This window comes from Cloeon dipterum, chromosome 1 (assembly GCF_949628265.1).
Source record: "Cloeon dipterum chromosome 1, ieCloDipt1.1, whole genome shotgun sequence".
In the NCBI taxonomy this organism is placed as follows: Eukaryota; Metazoa; Arthropoda; class Insecta; order Ephemeroptera; family Baetidae; genus Cloeon; species Cloeon dipterum.
Genome location: NC_088786.1, coordinates 22492228 through 22514488, shown reverse-complemented (window position 1 = coordinate 22514488; position 22261 = coordinate 22492228). Strand labels below are relative to the sequence as shown.

Below are 22261 nucleotides of genomic sequence, written 5' to 3'. Positions count from 1 at the left end.
CCGCGTAATGGAGCGCGAAAATTCTCTACGTGAATTAATGTTATCACCACCATTATTTGTTTTAATTTAGGCGTCGCCTCTCTTTTGGAATCCAAAGTTCAAATAATTACTGTACAGCGCAGGATAGCAGTAGTACCGTCAACCACAAACAAAAACTTTGAAATGGATTATTACGTATAATAATGTAATTTAAATTGTTTTTGAATTATTGACGTCCTTTAAAAATACTTACGAACAGCATTTTTGATAAGATTACCAAAGCGTTAATTTGATAGCTTCTCAAAACAGATTCCACCCTCTAAGTGGTTTCCATCCTTTTATGCTTACATAAAATTTGTGTTTGTTATTTTTTAGTGGCTTCTCAACTTTTTTCAGGAAACAATATTTCAAAACCATGGCACGTCTCGATTTTGTTGCGACAGTTCGATCCTCTATACAAGTAACATGACATGTCGTAATATCATCCCCATGCGGCTCAAGCGACAAAGCCCGTGTCGCGCTGCACATGAGGCAATCAAAATCTTGCAATACGCGCAATTACATAGCGGCTCATCGGAGGCGTCGTTAGCACTCGCCCCAACCCCGGTACAACTTTAAATCCCAGATCCGAGTGTAGACAAACTCGTCGGTCTATATCAATTAGAAGCCTCAACCCTAACTACAGCACGGATATCTCTGTAAAACCAACAATGCCAGAGATTCGCCGGCCGGGTCTCTCCGAATCTAATATTGTTGCTGCTGCTGCGGATGAATAATTCATCGGTGCACGCACACATGGCCCAGCAGCCGAGAGAATCGCGCGCTGATGGGCTTGAGTCGCAGGCAGGACCCTTTGCTTTGCTATAGCTCGTTGGTAACCAAAATAAACTTTGCTTTAATCTCCGGCCGGAGTGTGTGTGTGTATGTGTGCGAGCGAGCGAACGAGAGGAAGAAGAATGCGTACGCCGCGTGTTCTCCACCCCTTGTTTGCGAAAGGTCACACAGCTGTGACCTCGGTCGATTGAACTGAGCCACGTGAATAATTGAACGCGCTCGTCGCTTGATTCTCTGGCAATCAGTCAGTCTCGGAACCCCCGAATCCGCTCTCTCTATCCCGCCCGTTGATTGGTGCCGCGGCCGCACTTGTCGGCCGTGGAGAATTTGGACTAAATAAACGCGCGCGACGCAAATTTGGCAGGCGGCCTTTGACGAGAGCTGAACTTTGGCCTTTGCACCGAAAAGAAGATTCAGGACGTGCGGTGAATCTCGTTATTTGAACTTTTCGACTCTTCCGCGCACATGGGCGTTTTATGAAGCAGAGAGTAATTTTCTGGCAAAGTTCGCCACTTTGGGGCTGGACCGCCAGGCTGCCAAAAGTGAGCTCGGATCTGATCACGTAGGGGATGCGTCAATCGGGCGTGAAGATGATTTTGGAGGTGGAACCGCTATAAGCTTTGCATATCGCTATATGGATCAACGTCTATGTTCCAGCGATTTGTTTCTTCCCATTTGACTACCTGTTTATGCTAATCAGGCGCCTTCATGCGGGTGCCATACTGCACCAAATCAGGGCAATGTAACTTATTATATGCATCTAAGCTCCTGGCAAAGATCTAAATAAATGCGCCTCCAAAGAATTTTACAAAACTATCATAGCGTGATCAGGAGGAAATTGTATTCGTGGAAAGAGCTAAGAATTTTTACTCAGCACCTTTGAGTTAATGCTTTTTCGTCTGTTTCGGCCACTCAAATATTCTGGTATTATAAATTCAACAGCTGGAACTCCGATAAGCTGAAAATCCATCTGAATCCATTATTTTCTCGGAACGTCCCCGTGCCCGGCGTGTTGGAGGGGCCGCAGCTGTGTTCAGCCCCGAAAGTCGAATGCGATTACGTGCAAAAGAGCCTTGCATGCAACAATTTTGAGCTATAAACGCGACGACCAGCGTTTGGCGCCACGAAATATGAGCGCTCGCGATACATACACAAATGTGCACAGGGAGTCGTGTACGCTACGCACTCGTTGTGTTTCATAAAGGCCGTGTAATTAATTGCGAACGCGGCGTCCACATTTGGGAGAGTATTAGCAGTTAGCATGCACGGCAATGCGTCCGCTCGTGCCATTTTTGTGCGCGAGTTTCGTGGTGTACGTATTTGTGCCGTTGTTGGCCTTTTTCCCCAGACTGCATGCGCGCCTCCGTGTTCTAAACATATCGGCATCTAAATCAACATCACGCCGCCCATTCCCAGAGGCTTTTCTGTTTAGTTGGTGCTGTAAATAATGTTCCATATCGCTGCTTGCGTTATTAATATTTATCTCTCGTACAGCTTTTTCTGCTAGTTGAGCGACAAATTCCTCTTTTTTGCTCTAGCTCTGATGCATTCGTCCTGCAAGTGAATGAGTATTTTTCTGCAAATATTTTCAAATAGCTGTGTATTTTCCTTCTTTATTAACAACAAGCAAATATTTCTCATAACTCAGAGTGAATGCTAATTGCGCAATTATTATATAACATGTTTCTTAATGAAATACTTGAAATGGCGATGTAATTTTTTATCACAACGCCTGTCCGTTACCCTTAATCTCGGCAATCAAATTGAGACTCGCGTGCCTGCCTGCAGGTTGCGCCGGTCAGGCAGACAGCTGAAGATAACAAAGCGTGAAAATTAATTAACACGCACGCGCTCGCATTCCTTTGTATGAATAAAAACCTGCGCATCTTCCGTAGAAGCAAGCGGGTCGCTCCTCGCCTCGAAACGCAATGGACGTGTGAGTGAGTGCGGTGCAGTGCTCGCAGTAATCCCGCTTGTCATCACAAATGCACAGTTAAACACAGCTCGGCTGCGTGCATGCATGATGGTGTGCCTGCGTGGCGCAAGCACCGAGTGCGCGGTAATTTCATGTAAAAGTTTAATGCAATGTTTGAATTTCGTTATTCACGCAAACAAATGTCTCCAATTATCTCTGGCAGGTATGACGCGGGAGAATGCTTGTTATGTGCTAATTGCGCGACTCGCATTGTTCAAGTATCTGCCAGCAACATAATTGTGAAGCGTGTGTGTATATACGGTTATGAAGTCAGTATCGTTGGGCTACAAAATGCTAATTTAAAAGTACGTTGTCAATAGTAAATTTCATTTCACTACTATCGCAAAATTTAACACATAATATATGCAAAAGTGTTAAATAAATTACCAATTGTAAATTATTCATTTTAATTTTCGAGACAATCTTCCACTAAAAAACGGTTACTTTTCATAAATTTTAAAAGAAAAACAATATAGATATCTCCTCAACTTGAGTCTTCACAGTCGTTATCAATCTCGATTTATAGCGAGAAGCTTTTTCATATTTTGGACGACAACCTCATGTAGTGTCCGTCAAGTTCCCAAGACCAGATATACTTTCCATTAAATCACACTTAAGTGCAGCTCCATTCAAACTCGCTGAATCACGCATGGGAACGGGGCGTATTTTCAAGTCGTAGCCCAAACTCCGTACACAAAGCGGTGTCTTCATTATGTGTGCTTGTATTAAGGAGCCGTGAGTGTGCAACAAAGTGGCGATTAGGCTGCGAGGTAATAGGACTGAATATGTTGTTATTGCTGGACGCGCGTGTATGGGTGTCCCGCTCACGTCGCTCGAGCATCCTCGCATTAAATATAATTAGACCGGCGCGCATGGTGCTGACCTTACCCAACGCATATTAAGTAAGCCTGCCGCCGCTATTTGATAAATAACGGCGCGTTTGGGTCAAACTGGTTTCGCCAATTTTCTCTCGGTGCGCGTTGAGGATAATTCAACCGTGCGGCGTCTTCCTTAAAGGGCCACCACTTGCGCACATGCGTAATTCTGGAGGATTTCTCCGAGGCCGCTGGGTTTGCAAGGCGAGAGAGAAAATACCTCCCTTTTTTATAATAATGTCACGCAGCGGAAAATCCGTTTTATTATTCGCGGCTTAAGTGTTTTGTTGGCCGTAAAAGTCACCGCCATCTGCGCAAGCAAAACGTTTCATTACCGTTTTTATTGGGACATAAAAATCGGTAATTTCGGACTTTGTTGTACTTTTTTAGGTTTTTAGTGCGTGAAGATGCTACAGAAACGGCTCAATTCACGTGCTCAAACAGAAACATTGGACGCATTTCCCATTTGAAATCACCACAATTTTATCCGAGTCGGTGAGATAAATATCAGGTATTCGTGGTGAAAATTGAAAAGGAAAGTGAGCGCAAACGATGCTGCGGCGACCAGCGAGGCGGAGTGAATAAAAAAACCTGAGTGAGACCAATCCCTGACCTGTGGCAATCAATGTGTGTTCACCGCATTAAGTGCACCAATAACCGCGACGTGCTTTACACGCGCCACGAAAGCAATCACTGCGAAAGCCTAAAGTGCAATTTCAACTGCAGCTCCGCCGGGAGCCGAAAAGTGACAAAAGCAAAACCGTGTCGCCACCGGCAGGGTGTCGATTTGCGGGTTGCACATGGCGCGTGACAAGCGTACGCCGTTTTTGCTGAATTGGGGGCCAGGTCTGTGCGTGCGAAAACAAAGAACATAAAACATTTACGTTCCAGCCGTTAAATTTTTAAAGCTTATCCTTTGTGTTGAAACAGCCACGGTCGATTCAAGAATTAATGTCACGAAAGAAACATGGCCTGCACAAACTTCTGGGTTCAGAACTGAGCTGCTTAAAAAATTTACAAAATTTAATGCAAAAAATGCCCGTTTTATTGTAATCCACCATCGCCTTCAGAGGCGAGCCACAGGAAATAAAATAATAATATATTATATTCTTCACACTTGTGCTGTGTAAATGATTACCGTCGCACCAAAGTCCATTTTCAAGATGCAACGATCATTGCCCATCGTCGCGAGAAGTGGTTAGGAGGTCATGCACTTGTCTTGGCGGCGGCTAATGTCGAGAAAGTGACGTCACGTATAGCCGGCCGGCGCGCGGATGCAGCGAAATGCATCTCGTCTCGCATTAGGCAGCTATCGCTCGCTCGGCCGGCGCGCATTAACTCGAGCTCGCTCGCACAATTAGGTTGCACTTACCGTTATGTGCACTTGAGAAGAGGCCGCAATCGCAGCTGCCGCTCAGTCCAGAGATAGTGAGCGAGAGGTGGACGCAGACGCGCATAAACAGGAATTCAATTGCGAGAGATGCAAGTGGAAAAGCAGCGGCTGCTGCAGACCCGCCGATCAATTAGATGACCCAAATCGCGCAACGCTGGTGTGTGCTCGCCTCTCTCTCTCTCTCTCTCTCTCTCTCTCTCTCTCTCTCTCTCTCTCTCTCTCTCTCTCTCTCTCTCTCTCTCTCTCTCTCTCTCTCTCTCTCTCTCTCTCTCTCTCTCTCTCTCTCTCTCTCTCTCTCTCTCTCTCTCTCTCTCTCTCTCTCTCTCTCTCTCTCCTCCCGTTGCACACCGACGTTAATATGATCCAATTCGACGGGGTGCATGAATAATTCACCCGACCGTCTCGCTGTTTCGTCGCCGAAACTGATTATTTGTCGGAAATTGGCGGATGCAAAAGAGCAGCACTCGGGTGTGCAAACACAGGCTCATCAAAAAGTAACGCGAGCCGTTCCATCCCCCATTAGGTGCTTGTTAGCCGCCTGTCTGTCTGCTGATCTGCACTCCACCAGCTGAAATTTGGCACCGAAATTGCTGGTGATTAGAGATTTTGGTTTCGCTGTGTGCGCTGTTTCCCGATCAAATTGCATGTTGACGTGCCATGTTTGTTCCTATGAATGGAGAGAGAACGCCCATTAGACCCTATTTCGATCAGTTTGGCTTGAATGAATTTTGAATAATTGAGTATAATCCGCAAATCGGCTTGCCAAAGTTTGTCTGCAGTTTTCCATCATCCGGATTTGCTTACGTGCGGATTTGCGTCTGTGATAACTTGAGAAGATTAATAATGCATACTATAAACTTCTCTTTGAACTCTTCTTCGCAAAGGATTTTGTTTGAATAGAAAGATGCCAGTGTTTGGTGCAAAAACGATGAGGTCGTTGGCGAAAAGTTTGTGTAATAGTTTGCCAAGGAAGAGCATATCTATCCACCCAAGTAGTAAAAAAGTGCAGTTCAATAGCCAATAATTTACCGCTTCCTGGCTTTTGGCTTCTCTCTCCATCTGCCTTTGCGTATAGCAGCGAACTTTATCCATTCTCTCTGCAAACGGCTACGAAAAAAATCCGCCCAACGACATCGCCAATTATGCTAATCATCATCAAACGCCTGGTGCCAACTTAATAAACCTGTAATCGATAAAGGAAAGTCAGCTGAAGCAGAAACGCCATGTCACGAACAAGGCTGCGGAGAGCTAGTTGCACGCACGGTTTTATTCACAAGAGCAAGTATTAAGAAATGGAGAGGTCGCCAGAGAATACTCGACGCCTCCGCAATCCTCGTTTTTAATTAATTCGTCCCGTTTTTACACGTACAAAAGAGTTAGAGAGTGGCGGAGAGAGATTCAATTAAGTCCCTGTAGCAGAGCAGTGTGTTTAAAAGCCTTCTCTGTCTGTCTCTCTGGTTTCATTATTTTTATCGTCGTCTCTATGCTTGCACGACAAAGAGCACGGTGCACGAAGATAATTCCACACGTCCACACAGGAAACGCCGCTGCGACGCGTAACAAAATTAAGACGCGTGTTGCATTTTTATCACTCCATCCTGAGCGCAGCGGGGGAAAATGAGTCCTTTTTACTATTGCAGCAGCATCGGGGCGCGTTATATTTACAATCACGTATATAACGTGATAAGCGGAGCGACGGAAAATTTTATCTCCCGCTTGTGCCTTCATCTTTCCCGTTTGGACGCGGTGCATGCTTGACTCCACTTTGCTCTCTGTGCTCTAGTTTATTGATATTTGCAGGGGGAAAAAGTAAATATACACCAACACTCGCATGCACGCTGAGACTGTTTCCCTTTGATTTCCAACTAGTATTTCGCAGTGTTTGCCCAGGTTCTTGCATCACCGAATTTGATTCACGCTTCCCAATTTTCTCCCCAGCGGGAAACTCCTCGGTCGCTAACAACCGGCGAATATTTGATTCCACCCGAGTGCAGTGGAAAGGCAAACACCACTTAGTTGGAAATAAAATTCAAGCTTATTTGTATGTGCAGAGTGGCTTTGTAACGATAATCATTAAAATTTATCATCTGCTCTGTCTGCTTTCTCGTGAGCTAACTTAAGCTGAGCGAGATTCACTTCATCGTCGAGCTGTGCAAAACGTCAGAAATAATTAAATATTTCCCATATACCTCGGCTGAAAGGGAATCGCGCCGAAAACGAGCACCATTCTTGTCTCCGCGTTGAAATATTGAACAGCAATAAAACCGTTCCTCTCCCTTTATTGCCACCCTTTTTCGATGGAAATATTGCACTTGCTAAAATGCAGAGTCATCGTTTAGTTGAAATATAAAAATGCTGAAAACAGGTTGAATAATAATCGCAAGCTGTGGGAGGAGGGAATTTATTACCAGATTGATGGATCCGCACAGTGTCTTTCTCTATTTGTTGTGGGTGTTCCCATGTAAGGGGACGTGCCTCAGCAGCGGGCGAGCCTTAGGAGCGTTGCCTTCGCATACAAAGCGGCCAAATACGCCGCACACCTTCCATACCAATGGGTAAAGCCTCTTTTTTCCTTCCTGTGAGCACCAGCAGGCAACGGAGAAACAAAGATGCGATAATAGTGTCGTCGTCTCTCTCGTGCGTCAAGTGCATGAACCTTCCTTCTCTTTTTTCCCTCTCGCTAGTTGTAAGGAGTCAGTTATTAGGCAAGAAATTCCTGCGAGTGAAATGCACGCACGGAAAACATTCCCGCGGGGAAAATACGTAGAATCGGGGGGTGAGAAAGGAAAAAAATGAGCTGCAATTCCCCTGGCCAAGGGGTCTCTGGAAATTGGATGCAATGCTGCTTTTTTTCTCCCTATCTCCACTTTGTTTCTAACTTGATTCGCTGGACTTGATAAGATTTTTTCTCCTTGGTGGCAATGACATCGAGGACGGTGGTGAAAATTACGGCTGCCTCGTTTGGCTTATCAATCGACGCGCTGACTCGGTAAAGCAGAACGTGCCTCTTGCTCGCGACACGTGTCCAATCAAACCCTCGAAATGTGGCCTGCGTGGAACTAGGGTTGGCAAATGAAGATTTATATCTGGCCTGTGGGGCGAAAGTGGAATGAGGTTTTCCGCCGCGATTTATGAAGCTGCTTTTGCTCCGGAATAATATTATCTCAAAAGGGTTGACGGCCTAAGAAAGTGCCAGAGAATAGCGAGATAATCTTTTAAGCGTGCAACAAATTCAATCTCGCTCCGCATTTCGTAGATTTACGGTTGCCGAGTATTGATTTCTTAGGCCTGCCCTGCCATGCAAAAAATCGCAAAGAAGGCACTCAGCTTGATTATTGCGCAGTGTTTCGCATCATATACGCTTAATATTGCAATTCTAAGCAAACATCATGGCATAGTGATTCGGGTCAACCTTCCTTGAGTGCGCTTCCAATTCGTACCGCATGTATTTTATGTCCCAAAATGTTGAGCTGCTCAAAATGGCATCTATCAAAAATGGGAGGGAACCCGGCACCCCTAGGCCTTTTCCAGACGCTTTCCCCTTGCGCACAGATCTACTTACCCTTCCAGATATAGAGTCAGTTTCTTCTTGACTTTCCTATAAAAAGATTAGTTGCTTGCTCCCAGTAAAAAAATTGAATGACTGGCAGGGCGCACGAGATTATTTCGTTTTTTATCCAGCCCGAGGCGGTCACTAGATTTACGCGGGAGTAGGCATGAAACCGCAGAAAGTGATCTGCGGCTCTTTTCACTCGACTGATTGATTAGAAGCTCATCCACGGAGGGCTGATTTGTGCGTCGCAGTAATCAACCCGCCGCCTGAAACAAATCCTAATTTAGGCAGCTGCGATGTCAGAGGCGTTGCAAATCTCGAAATCTCCCGAGACTGCCTGCTTGGAGCACGTTTTTGCATAATTAATCGGTTTGGTGGAGGGATGGAGAGGGTGCTGCTGCGTGTAGTGTAAATTAAGCTGTGTTCATATTTCGAGCGAGTACACAGTATAAATCGTACGGGCAAATCCGAAACGTCGTGTCACGCCCATAAAAAGGATCAGGCCTCTAATGTTTGGGATGCCGGGTGAGCGCAGCCCCAATTTATTTAAGCAAGAAAAATTGCAACACAAGCCACCAGTTTTCCTTCTCTCTGCAACCCCTCGGCGATCATCGAGCCTCCGGCTGCTTTTTACTATTTGTCATCGCGCTTTGGGAAGAAATTGGCCGTGGGTGCCCGCGGAGATGAAATTTTGGCCGGGATGTTTGGACACCCGAGAGATAACAACATTTGGGCAGATGGTTTGCGTCGCTTCGCTCGATCCATCTTTCCCCGTGATCGGTCGTTTGAAAGAAAAACCGATGATACTGCCGACAAAATCCACAAACGAATTCCAAAGGTATTGGCGCAAGGGATGATTGAATCTCCGCACACTTTTTCTTGGAATCACCTCGCCAGATGAAGCATGCATTTTTTTACTACTTTATAGCTCAGACGCCACTACATTTCCTCAAATGCCTTATTTATAAAGCATATTTCTTAAATTTGTATGGTCGTTTCGGGACCTGAAGTAAATCTAGAACTGTCGCGCACTGCTCTCTTCCCTCCAAAAAGTGCGACGGCGAACAGATTCAGCGCAACGCTTTCAGGTCACAGAAATTGCACCTCGTGTGCAGCTCCCTAGGGAAATAAGGCGCGAAATTCATTCCGCAAGGGCTAACTGAGTGAGCCCAGCTTGATTTTTCTCAATCTCTGCATTTTCCAGCAATATTACGTTTCGTCGAGCCGTGGCACATTTTGAAAGATGCCTCCGCCGAGTGTGCAGCGACGTGTTCTCCTACAGTTTCCTCCTTTTTATCATCTGCCGTTTACATTTATCGATCTCGTTCTCGTCGCGGGGGCTTTATTTGCGTCAGGCGATTGGGCCACGCTCGTCCCGGCACCCAAGCTTGCAGTTCTTAATGCACGAAGCCTGTTCGCCTCAGCAGCAGTCAGTCAGAGTCAACCAGCAGTCGGTGCCTTATCTTTATGGCCCTTTGTGCTCTTTTTCTGGAGCGACGTCGCCTCACCCGTGCGCGCCGCGCGCACTTTATCGCCACGAGCACCGCACTATTTCGAAAATAAATGCAGCATCACACTCGCTCTCCAAAGATAGAATTCCGCGAATTCTCGGCTCACGCTGCAAGTTTTAATCAAACGCATTTTGGCGGCTCAGCAGCAGTAGCATCCTTCTCGACTTCCTTTGTCCCACAGCAGCCTGAACGGATCCATCAGCGCGTAGCTCCTGCTCGTCTGGCAGGCGCGTGCGAGCAGGGCTGTGTCCCCAGCGACCCCGCTGACTATAATCAAGTCAGGCAGTGGCTCGTGCTCGTGCTCGAGCGCTCAAAGTGCAAAGCAAAGTGTGCTGCGCGACATTTCCCTTTCGCACGAATTTGAGCCAAAGGTGGTGCTGAATTTGATCATGCCAGACAAAGATATAGCAGGGCCGAGTTGGGTCGTTGCGATTGAGGCGGAGCAGTCGGAAAATCTATTAGTAACACGTTGCGCGCACCGGCGCGCCGGCCGGGCCGCAATTCGCCCCGGCGTCTGTGAACACGAATCACCCGTCGGCGCGAATCGGTTTCCAGAACTATTCGATCGGCGTTACGGCCACTTTGGAGAAAGTTTACTGAACGCGTGTCAGCATGTCAACAAAAGAAACTTACGAAGACACTAACTGAATTAATATGAATGGTGGAATCGATTGAAGGTGAACGCAATGCCATTATATTTCACAAGGAATTTATCAAATTTCTCATATTGTTTTAGCCGTTGTAATTATTTATGTATGGCAATGATAGGAATTCCAAACAGAAGCTAATTAATATATCACTTTGGTCTACACGTCCAATTAGGTTGCTTCAAGTTAAACAAAAATTCGGTTTTACACTATAGACAGGTACGAAAATCAAAGTGAACATCATAGTTTGGTTTCTATATTTTTCTATTGTCTAATAAAAATTTTAAACTTGTGTAATATTGGTTATGATCCAATGCAGCGTGCGAAACCGAATAGGTCTCGGCAAGTACGAATGGAGCGGTACTCAGGTGCAGGCACCGACCAACGCCAAAACCAAGCGTGCACACAGCCAAACCGCAAATTCTCCTTATTTAAAATCGAATTGCCTTTCCATTTAAGTCCTCGCGAAGACAAAGCCAGCGAAAACAGTACGCAGCTCATTAAGTATTCGAGCGTGTCGGCATGCGCGCATTAATTCGCGGCGAACACAGCTGCCGAGCCTTTAAAGGCGCATATAAATATGCCAGCGAGAGGTCAAGCCCACGAGCTGGACACTCGGGGCCCCGACTGACTTCCTTCCTGCAGATTATTGTCGCTGCCGGTTGCCGGTGCGTCGCACGTGCGGACCTGGCCGTGCGGAAATGCGTGACGCGCCCCCACGGTTCATTCTCTCTCTCTCTCTCTCTCTCTCTCTCTCTCTCTCTCTCTCTCTCTCTCTCTCTCTCTCTCTCTCTCTCTCGCGCTCGCTCTTTCTGACTCAGGTGGAACAACAAACCACGCGGCCACGCTGGAAAAATAAACAGCTCGCTCGCCCACCACCAAGTCGCGGGGGTTGCTGGATGGCTGACGCGTGCACTCGGCAGCTTGTGTAATAAAACCGACGCACGCCCGCGTTTTGTTATGCGCGTCACTCGCAGCCGTCCGCCTGATTATTATAAATACAAATCCGGCGTCCCGCTTGAACCAGCTCCGCGTCTGCCACACAAACAGTTATTTATAATATTTGCACAAGGCACCCAGTGAAAGAAATGTGAGTTCGCATGTGATCGTGTTAGCCGCGGGAAGAAAGAGCTTTTGTGTATTTTGGAGGGCGGCTGCTGCCGTACGCGTGTGATGATCAGCAGTTCGCTCTTTCCGCCTCCGGGTCAGATTACTAAAAAACGCTACAGTTGTGAAATGTATTTGGATTTGCACAAATATGAAATTCGCATTCGAGGAAAATCCACCGAGGATAAAATGTATTTCTCTCTAAAGTGGCAGTCTATTTGAGCGTTCATGTTGCCCTGAAGTGCAGTGGTGTATTTAAAAAAGCTATTCGCAAGCAAAGCGCCTATGTAGGAATGCGAAATTATGCATGCAGACTTGCACAACCAGCGAGAAGCGAGCGCACTGCTGACAGAGGAGTTTGCATATTTTTGCTATCAGCAATAAAGAGTTGATAGTGCGAGTGCTTTTTTGCGATAAAAACCGTAATCGGTGAGAGCGAAGCGCGTCACATTTCGCAATATTTATTTCATTTTCGCTGCGAGCTGCCGGCGTTGTGTGCCATTGTGTTAGCGCGCTTTCCTGAATTTATGTCAGCAAAAGCAGCGGGAGTAGCAGCGACGAGTCTGAATATAATTATCCATTCAAAGGGGGTGCAACCGTTTGCACTAACGTGCTGCACGTGTTGCATGCTTCTCGCAAGAAGGGTTCCTTTTCTTTAATTGCGCTTTCGACTGTCGCAAAAAGTTGCGGCACATTTTACCACGTGACTGCGCTCTGAAAATCTTTTCCATGAACGAACTCAAGAAAATTCCGCACCATTTTGTGAAACCACGTATGGTAGTTTGTAAAATAACACAAGAGCTAATCTGTTCACATGCGAGGAAGCGCGTGTCACACGCCCGCTTTCGTAATTAATGCAATAGCTCACCTTCCGCAGTTTGCGAAAGCGACACCACCATCTGAGCGAATATATTGGATTAAAAATGACTCTTGGCAGATATTACCGCGCCGTCCTAAATAATTAAAGTTGCGTCTCGGCTCGCTCAACTTGCTCGCTCGCGGGAGGCAATCCGTGCTCGCGCTTTGATCCCCGTAATTGGCTGTTAAACTCCAATTTTCCACCTGCCGCGCGCGCCTGCCGCTGGAGAAGAGCATCAACCAGCTTTTCGATTAGGCATGCAGTCGAACAAGCAAGGGTTCCGGCCCGCGGCCCACTTCGAGGACGACGAATGAACAGCATGTGGAAATGTGTGTGTGCTCCCCGCGGGTTGGATCCACCCGCATGCACGAGCACCAAACGCACACCACGTGACCGAACAGCACACCTCTCTATTCTTGGAATCATTACATAGGCCTCTGTGCACTGCTCGGCAGAGAAATGGCACGGAACACGCGTGCGTCGCCAACACAATTTATTTGCCATGGAAATGTTCATTCAGCCTGCGGTTTTTGGTTTTGGTGATTTTGCACTCGACCAAGTTTGGCTTGGTATATATTGATTAACGGCACGCGTTGGCAATGTAACATTGTTTGGTGAAAAAGAGCTCTGGAAACTATCAATTAGACATTCTGTGATTTCAACTATCGTGTTCACTATCAATCAATGACAAGTCGAAATATTATTCAAGTTGAAAAATGATTAATCAAGATTTTAATGAGTATCATGCTATGCGGGTTGAAAATCCAAGAATAATGAATTCGTTCCCCCGTTTTTTTCCTTATGTGTTTATTTTATGTGAATTCCTTTCAATTTAGGTTTGGGAATCAACTTGACTGTCAATGAGGGAATTTTAATTTAATGCTCATTGTAAGTTGGATGGCTCACGCCTTCTCGTTCACAGCTTTCTTTCTCATTGATTCCATGATAGATTAAGTCTATTCTTATTGCTGGCAGGTGTAATGGTCTCCTCAAGCAAAGGAATGATCAAGTGTGATTGTTGTTGAAAAGTGCATCCGCAGATTAATCGTCGCTTTTTGGCGCAGCCTGTAAATATAATTCACTTAATTTACTGCGTGTTTTCACAACACTCTGCGTGCCAGCCCGCTCTTCTCTCAGTCGGTCTACGCCATCCTTTTGCCGTTAATACTAATTGTCGGCCGTCCTTTCGCCCGTTCTTTTAATTAAAAGTGTGTGTATTGTCTGCGACCGGCGCGCGTCGTTTTGGGCTATTCGCTGCTGTCGCGTTCAATGAGTGCGAAATCGCCGGCTTCATTATGCGTCACGCTCTTTCATGTTTAGGCCGGCGGGCAGTTATGTAGCGCGGATATTTCGGGATGATTTCGAATTTTATTGCTCAGGAAAGGTGTCTAAATGTAGCAGAAGAGCTTGTCTTATTCGCCGAATTCTTCACTCGTATAACCTGTTCTTTATTGCGCTTGTTTTATCTCTCTAATTTGCATAAATTCAGAATTTCGGGAAGGGGCGCATTTTAAGCGTTTGTTGAGAAAACGAAGAATAGCTAACCCCTTTTAAACTAAACCGTAGCTAACCCACTTGTTAAAAGTACTGCACACTTTCCAATTCTTCTTGATTCCATCCAAGCACTCGCTAAATGAGAGGAAAAATATTCTTTGGCCAACTTCATTAATTTGTAGAGCACTCTTAAGTGCTCGGTCTTTTTTCGCAATTAACAACGGCATGAAAAAACACGTTGAAGACCCTCGTCGTCTAATGAACTTTTCGTCGGCCGCACGATGCCAGGCTTGAGATCCATTTCGCCCGCTCGGGAACGCTCAAGACGTGAGACGAGTGTAAAACACGCGCGTCTCAATGCACAGCACGCCGATTCCTCTTTTCGCCGGGTGCCAAAAGACAAAGCGCAAACTAACTGTCTGGGCCGGCGAGCACATGCAAGCTTACTTTTTGCTACAAAATGAAAATGCAGCCGGCTCATATTTAGCTTTTGGCACCGCAAGCATAATTTCGAGTGACGTGTCTGCGCAGCCGGCTTTAAGCCGGGGCTGCATCGCTCGTTTGGTCGCCAAGAGCGATTAATTTGCAGACATGAACTTACTTTTTAAGAGCTCGACAAACCAGCATAAACACACACCGGCCAGCGGCGCCAGAATAATGTCTGTGAGCAGAAAGGGATGCAAGACGGCCGGCCGACCGTCCATTCAAGCGTTTTTCATCTTCAATGACCGCGTTCTTTCCCTCTGCCGTGCCGTGCATTCGGATTCTCTGCAGCGCTATACAGCACGCGCGGAATCAGGGTCGATGGTGATTTTCACAATATTTTTCTCCTCCCGCATTTCTTAGCCGAGATTAGAGGCCACTGTGGTGAATGGCGCTGCTGATTGAAGATGAAACGGACTAATGATAAAAGCTGCTGTCTGTTGCACCCTCTCTCATTCCGCACACAAGCAAGAGTTCGACTCATATTTTGCGTGCGGCTGATAATTTAATCACGGCCTCTCCAGCCAGCCTGATTCTCCTCGCTTTTGAGTTTCGCGTGCAGGTTTGTGTGTACACCAGAGAGGCGGGTCCGCTTTTGAGCCGATGTGCGAACCCAAAGGGTGCACACCCCATTCACTCGGCTGGCGAAATTGCCTGCAAGGGAAATTCGCTGCGTTTGATGCTTTTTACGCGTGTGCCCCTTTGCCCGTGCCTTTGATTGCGTGCACAGGAAGCGGACGTGGCTGCTGAAAAGAGCCTTTCGAATATGCTGCTGCTGCTTTCAGAGTTGTATAGCTTGCTTTTTTGAATGTGAGCTTTAGAAATGCATATTCCACCGATACCGACTGCAAATCAATCAGACGGAAAAGAAATTTCCCTTAGAGAAATGTATCATCATTAATATCTCTCCTCGGAAGTGCCAAACAAATTTTTGAGCTATTCAAAAACTGTGTGAAAAACTGCCAGCTCATTTTGAGCCTTGACGCTGTTTCTCAAAATAATGCTATTTTTGCCAACCCCCTGAGAGAAAACAGAAAGCGAAAACACATACCTACTCGCTCAGGTGTCACATTGGAAAACAAGTGATAACGAATGTGTGTTTGTTCTCTCACTCTATCGTCACAAACACATTTTCCATATGCACTGTGTCGCTGCTTTTTCCTCAGAGTGTTTGCGCTCTGCATTAAATTGTCCGGCTGTGTATGCATGCACCAGCGGCAGCGGGCAACGGCATATATTTAAATGAAAAATGTCTGCGCGTCGTCGGGTGTGAATAATAAAATGTAATAAATGCAGGAAGGCGCTTGTTCGCTTTGCTAGCTCAGCGCGGTAACACGGCGCAAACGTTGTCACGAGCTTGAGTAGCGAGCGCATCATCTTCCAACTAACTGAGTGACGGCGTCGGATTTGTGTGTGTATGTTGGCTCAACTTATTAACAACAATATGGTCGGTGCTGCGTGTGTAGCTCGCGCGGAGGTCCACGCGGAGACTCGATGAAAAATTACTGCTGCTGCCTGCCGTCTCCTTAATCTTGTATAAAGTTTCGAACTTGGCCCGCTTTCAATTAAGATCGTGTTGTCTGCTTCAGCTTCTTGCTTTTTAAGCACTTCACAACAAACTCACTCGTCACTCTCGAGTCTCCCTTTCTTGAATCTGACCGAGAGTTCGCGGGACACGAGTTTGCCGCTGCAGCAAATTAAATTAATTGCGAAAGTTTAGTGGTATGAGCAGTGGGCTCAACTTTTTCTTTGCCTGCCTGATTTTTTCTCCTGGTTCTCTGAAATGTACGAACTTGCGGTGAAGTAGATGGGAGATAAGAGTGTTTAGAGTGTTTAAGGTATAAAAGTTTTCGCAAATATTTTATTTAGGTTGTATAGAGCTATCAGTCTATTTTAACAAAAACCCCATTCGCAAAAACACTCGACTTTGGATTTGCTAAGATAAAAACCGGGTTCTGTTTCATTCTTTCCATTTGCTCTGTAGTTTTTATTTCTCAAAGTATGCATGAAAATTGTAAATTCTGTTTCACACAACGTTTTGTAAATTTCTAAAGGATACCTTCCGCCGTCAAAACAAAATCTCTACTTCAATATCCGAGATTCAACTTCGTGGAACCGACTTTTCATGCTCTGCTCTGCACAAAGACATTTTCTGTCGCGTACAAAAAGTTGACGAGCGCGAAAGAAAGACGTGCTGCACCGACTGATCATTACCAGCTTTCAGGCGCTGCGTGTCGCGCATGCTGTGTGCATGGTAATTTTCGTGTGCACACACACAAGGCCCCAAATTCGTTCTGCGCACCGAGTCTTAATGATTAAACAGAGCGGTGCGTCTGCACTCCGCCGAGGGTATAGTTTCAGCAGCAGCAAAGTCAAACAGAGAGACTCATTATTATTTGTCGTCAGCGGAGAGCTGTTTACCCAAGTAGTTTAAATTCTCCCCACCACCCCCCGAGAGTACCTGCTGCCGCCGTCGCTTTTCTGATTACAAAATGCTGCTCTCAAACGCTGCAGGCAGGCGGCCGTCGTCATCGTCGTCGAAAAGCTGTGTTTTCAGCTGATAAGAGCACACACTCACGCACATATTCAGCGAATGCAGCTCGGCAGAAAGAAAGATCCATTTTCTCCTCCGTACAATTCCTGCCACTCGCCATTGTTCTCGCATTATATCACAAATCTCTCTCGGAGCGATCGTGCTCGCACGTAAATTAATTCCTGCTCGCTCCTCGCTCGTTTCTTCTGCGAGCAGACGCAGTGTGTGCATAACCTGGATTTCACACCTCCCAACTTTTCTGGTAATAGATATAGCGTGATTTCCGCGAACTACCGCTACCGCCGTGGCCCAACCTTGCGGGTTCAAGGACTTCCGTACAGCAGTGCTGCAGCAAAACTATATTGAAATCGGAACTGATGAATTGGGGTCTTCGACAAATTCGCTAGGCGATGGTAGGATACCAAAAGTACGTGCTGCCTGCGTATAACTCGCGGTCAGCTCGGCTAGTGACCTACAATTTAATGTAAAGATTGTTCCCTGCCGTGAATATGAATTAGGGTTTCATAATATTATTTAAATCGGTACCAAATCGTGGATGTGTTTAAAATTGTAATGTCGAGGAACCTTCAAAGTATACGGATTTAAATTTAAATATAAAATTCCGATTTAATCTCTGATTTGCATCGTATTGTAATTCCATGCTTTGAAAGTCTAAAGTGTTAAGGAAGAAATAACGACAATATTTTCAAATTGTATTCTCGGTGTTCAGTTTTTCACTGCGTTGCCTGACCATGACAAAAAGGGCTCGTTCAATTAAATGACGAAATTGCCGCGGCGACTAACAGCGCTAAATTGCTCTCCAAAGTGTTCTTTCTTTTGCCAAGCTTGGTATGGTTGTTTCGCCAAGCCGGCGAGAATCTGCTGCTCAACAGCTTCAATAACGTGAGAGATCAAAGCAGCGACAAGGAAGTAGTAGCACGCCGAGCGTTTTAATTCTGTTCATCTGTTGTTAAGATCTTTCTTGCTTTTAGCATTGCAGATTAACAAGAGCAGCATCTCGAAATGATAATACTGGAAGAAGCTCTCTCGCGTGGAGCAACATGTTTCCCTTTGCCATTGTCACCTGGGTGCTAACCAGAGAATAAGCGCGACGCAAGACCCCCTTTTCGCTGCGGCAAATCAGGCCAGCATTCATTCTCGTCTTATTGGCGATCAAAACTTGTTTTGGCCGCGGCCTCTCCATAAAAATATGTTTTAAAATGCACCTGACGAGCGCGATTAATGCAGACGATTCGCAAGCGGCTCACGTCCCGTCTTTGGCCGCTCTCTCGCAAACTTCGCATCCTCACTCGCTAACTAACCAACGGGCCAACCCTCAGGCCTGCGGTCTCTGTCTGCTCTCTCTCTCTCTCTCTCTCTCTCTCTCTCTCTTTCTCTCTATCTCGCCCGCTGCTGGCATGGTGCCCCGTGCAATTCTTTCGTGCGTTAGCGCTGGAAGCAAATTTAGAGCCTGGCAAATGAAAACAATGCGCTCTTGGCCCGGAGTGGAGGTCACGTTAATAGTGAGAGAGACCTCTCAATTCTGATTACTGCTCTATGCATGTGACACTTTTCTCGAGCGCTTTTTGGCCACGCCACCTAGCTCTTTCCGAGGAATGTGCACCCTGCTCCCCTTCCTCTAGCATCCTTTCCGAGCCACCCGCTGAACTAGCTGAGTCGCTAAGGTTTTTACGTCGAGATTGCAAGTGACGCGATTTCCTTTGCTCGGTCGTTATTTTTCTTGCATGGGTGCGTGCCTTTTGAGCTGCGAACGAATTTGTTGCTTCCGAAAAAATGAAGAGCTTACAATATTAAGTACTAGATTCATTCGAATTTAGAATGGAGTAAACATTTATATGCACGTTCAAACTAAATTTATATCGAATTATGTCAACAGAGAATTAAAAAAGAGAAATGGGTCATAATTTATCAAAAGGGGAATTAAAAACCCCTCCTCAGTTCCTTCAAATCTCAACAAATTTTTATCTGTTTGATGACGCATGCGATGAACGCACAGCCTTTGCGAAGCAGATCATTTGCATTTCCAGTGTAGAGTGCCCAGTAATTTGCGCGTCCCGGAGAAAATTATATTATCCAGCATCGCTGAATATAATACCCAATGCAGTCCCGGCGAGCGTATTACTTTGAAATTGCAGATTATGCGTGCTGCTCCTTTGATGCCCCTTGGAAACGAAAATTAGTTGCGTTAAAATTCTTGTAAGCGAAGCAGGCCATCTGCCTTTTGAGTCAAATTTTCTCAAAAGCAAGATGATGCTAATAAGACACACACAGCGCCTTGTTAGTATGTTAATCTTCGCGCCCCTTGGAGTTTCCCCGCTGACGAGATGAGAACAATCTAATGGCAAATTGAATTAATTTCCGGAAAGTCTGCAAAAGTTCTCTCGCAGCTGCGTTTAATTAAGTTTCTCGAATAGTTCGCCAGCATTAGTAAAAAACGATATTAAGGTCTCGCGTCTAGTGTTTTATCAAGCAGTATAATGCATAAATAATTCCATCCAAAGCTGCTCTGGCAAGTTCGTGCGTTGGCCACGGTGATTATAATTATTTCAACCAGACTCGCTCCTCTGGGTAAAATAATTCGTGGCCAACTGGGCGGCGAGACTGAAAATTTGATGCGCGTGCGAAACTTATTTACGATTCACCGCTAGTGGTTGGCACGCAGACCTATCCTTCTTCCTCTCTCGTCCACGCGGTCAGATTCTTGTGCAATTGCTGTTGTCCATTAATAAGAGAATTCTTTCTTCATTGAGCGGTCAGCCGCCTGTAAAGTATATCACCCGCTCGATCTGCTAAACAATTCATGCGTCCAACTGGAGTGCGTTGCCGCAATTTCCATTTCCTCTCCTTGAATTATTATCAAACCGCTTTATGCAGTGCACGCTAGGGGCAACAAAAGCCCTAACACTAAATTCGAGGAGGGTTGTATTTTGGATTAAAGCTGAGTGCGTTGCCTTCTCGGAACGGACCCGCATGAATTGTATTGTTTTGCCCTAGTTATCGTGTAACGAACCAAATTCCCCCAGCACGTGAAGAGCGCTTTCGATAATATGTAGATGGGATGAAACATTATTCATTTATTAAAAAATTCCTAAAATATCGCACGAGCAAATTCTGTGCCGTACCGTTCCGCCCGATGAACACGGCAGGCACGTGTCAGGAATTTTCCGAATTTTCTACCCGGCATGTTAAATGAAGCGAAGCAAATCCAAAATTCCAGACCACTCCATCTCGTGCTCCCGTCTTTCACGCATTCTTTGCATATAGCACCCCCTTAAAATCGATTGTGAAAGCGAGTTGGTTGGTGGCGGGCCGTGCGAGTGAGTGGGCAGAGTGAAGTGCCGCGCCCGTCGCTTCTGGAAATGTTAAATGTGCTGGGAAGAAGCAGCCGTCTTGACTTCTGTGCTATGCACGTTGCCTAAATCGATTAAGTGTTCGTGTGTCATTATGTGATATTACAGTCCGTGGTTTGGCGGAACAAAAGTGCTCGCTGGCTGCTCAGCTCAATCCACCCGTGTACCTGCTTAGGGAGAGAAAAGCCCCGACCGGTGATATTCACGTGCGGCAAGATCCGTTTGTGAGGCGGCGTGACAAGGCGCTGAATATTCATGACGCGACGGAAAGCATGGTTAACTTCTCAACGTCTCTGTGATTCTATTCCGAAACCCGAATCCGTTGATAGTGTACAGTGAAATTGTTGCAGCACTTCAATTGCCGTGTAATTCAATTCATTTCAACGCCGTACAATTAAGTGAATGCTTGAAATTGTTGCATTAGTTGAAAGGAAAAACACAATTCTGTTTATCAAGAAAAAATTGTTATCTAGAAATTTTCAAAATGAAAATGCTTGTTTTTTACCGAGAGACTTTGTTGATCAAAGGTTGCACAACCAAAGACTCGTTTCAAAATATGTGATTTCATCATCACGTTGGGTTAAATCAACCGTAGTAAAAATCCAATCTAGACCCGTCCGTTGGAAATCGATAAATTTTAATCTCGCCAAAAAGCGGCGGTAGTTGCGCCGCCAAACGACAGTTTAATTGCTCCGTGGGCAAAAACGGCCAATCTCCGGCAAGGTTCTCCCTCGCTTGCTCGCTCGCTAGCAGTAAACTTTTTGCTGAAAATGGAGTAACGCGGGACTCAGCATGTGGTGGCCGGTGCACTAAAACGCGGAGTAAGTGCCGGGGCACACCAAGTGTGGGCGGCCGACACACTCGCCTCGAGCTATGTATGCTTGTGTATGTTTTTCACTTATTGCGAGATACCGGCGGCGGCGGGAGTCGATTGGGGCGCCTCGGGGTTCCTTTCTTATCAGTGCTTATCGCCGCGGGCAACTCCATTACCGGCCTCTCCGCGCCGACGAGAAAGGGCTAATGACGCTCTGTGCGCTTCTCTCCAATTTCCTATGCTGCAAAGAAAAGTACATGATATGTATATACAGAAACATGCATGAACACTCGCTCACGTCGGCCGTGTTGCTAAAACCACCCTCTGGGTCCTCCCTTTTGCTCTTTTATTCGCACGCGTTGCTTGCAGAGCATTAAAAAGATAGTGCCGCCGTGTGAGAGCAGAAGATTTTGCCCAATGTGCAGATTCGGTGTGTGCCAGGCAGAGGAGGGAAGTGAGCCTAGCACAACAGTCAGTTTACAAGAAAAATTGACAGTTGATGCTGTTCAGCGTCACTTAAATCGATTTATTATTATTTGCGAAGATCACGGCTACTCGCCTTTACATTGACCTCAAGCACTTGCTGTTGCGCAATTCTGATGGATTCGATAGGCCCCGGTTAGTTTTTAGATGTATCGTTTCCTGCACACTTCGGTAATTAATAAATTTTGAAAACTTCCTATAGACACATAATGTATGTAGAGGAAAATTCAGCATTCATTTCGAATTTATGGCTTAAACATAAGTTTTATCTGAGTATGATCTTGAAAATCGAAACACAGACATTAAAATTAGTACAAAATTAATTTTAAAAAAGCAAAAAAATCATTCGT

The 22261-nt window shown here is 45.9% G+C and overlaps 1 protein-coding gene across 16 annotated transcripts in view; it reads left to right on the top strand.

The window, feature by feature from the left end:
• The window catches only part of LOC135939593 (CUGBP Elav-like family member 2), a 234644-nt gene that overhangs the window by 196411 nt on the left and 15972 nt on the right, over positions 1–22261 (top strand). The window lies entirely within an intron of this gene.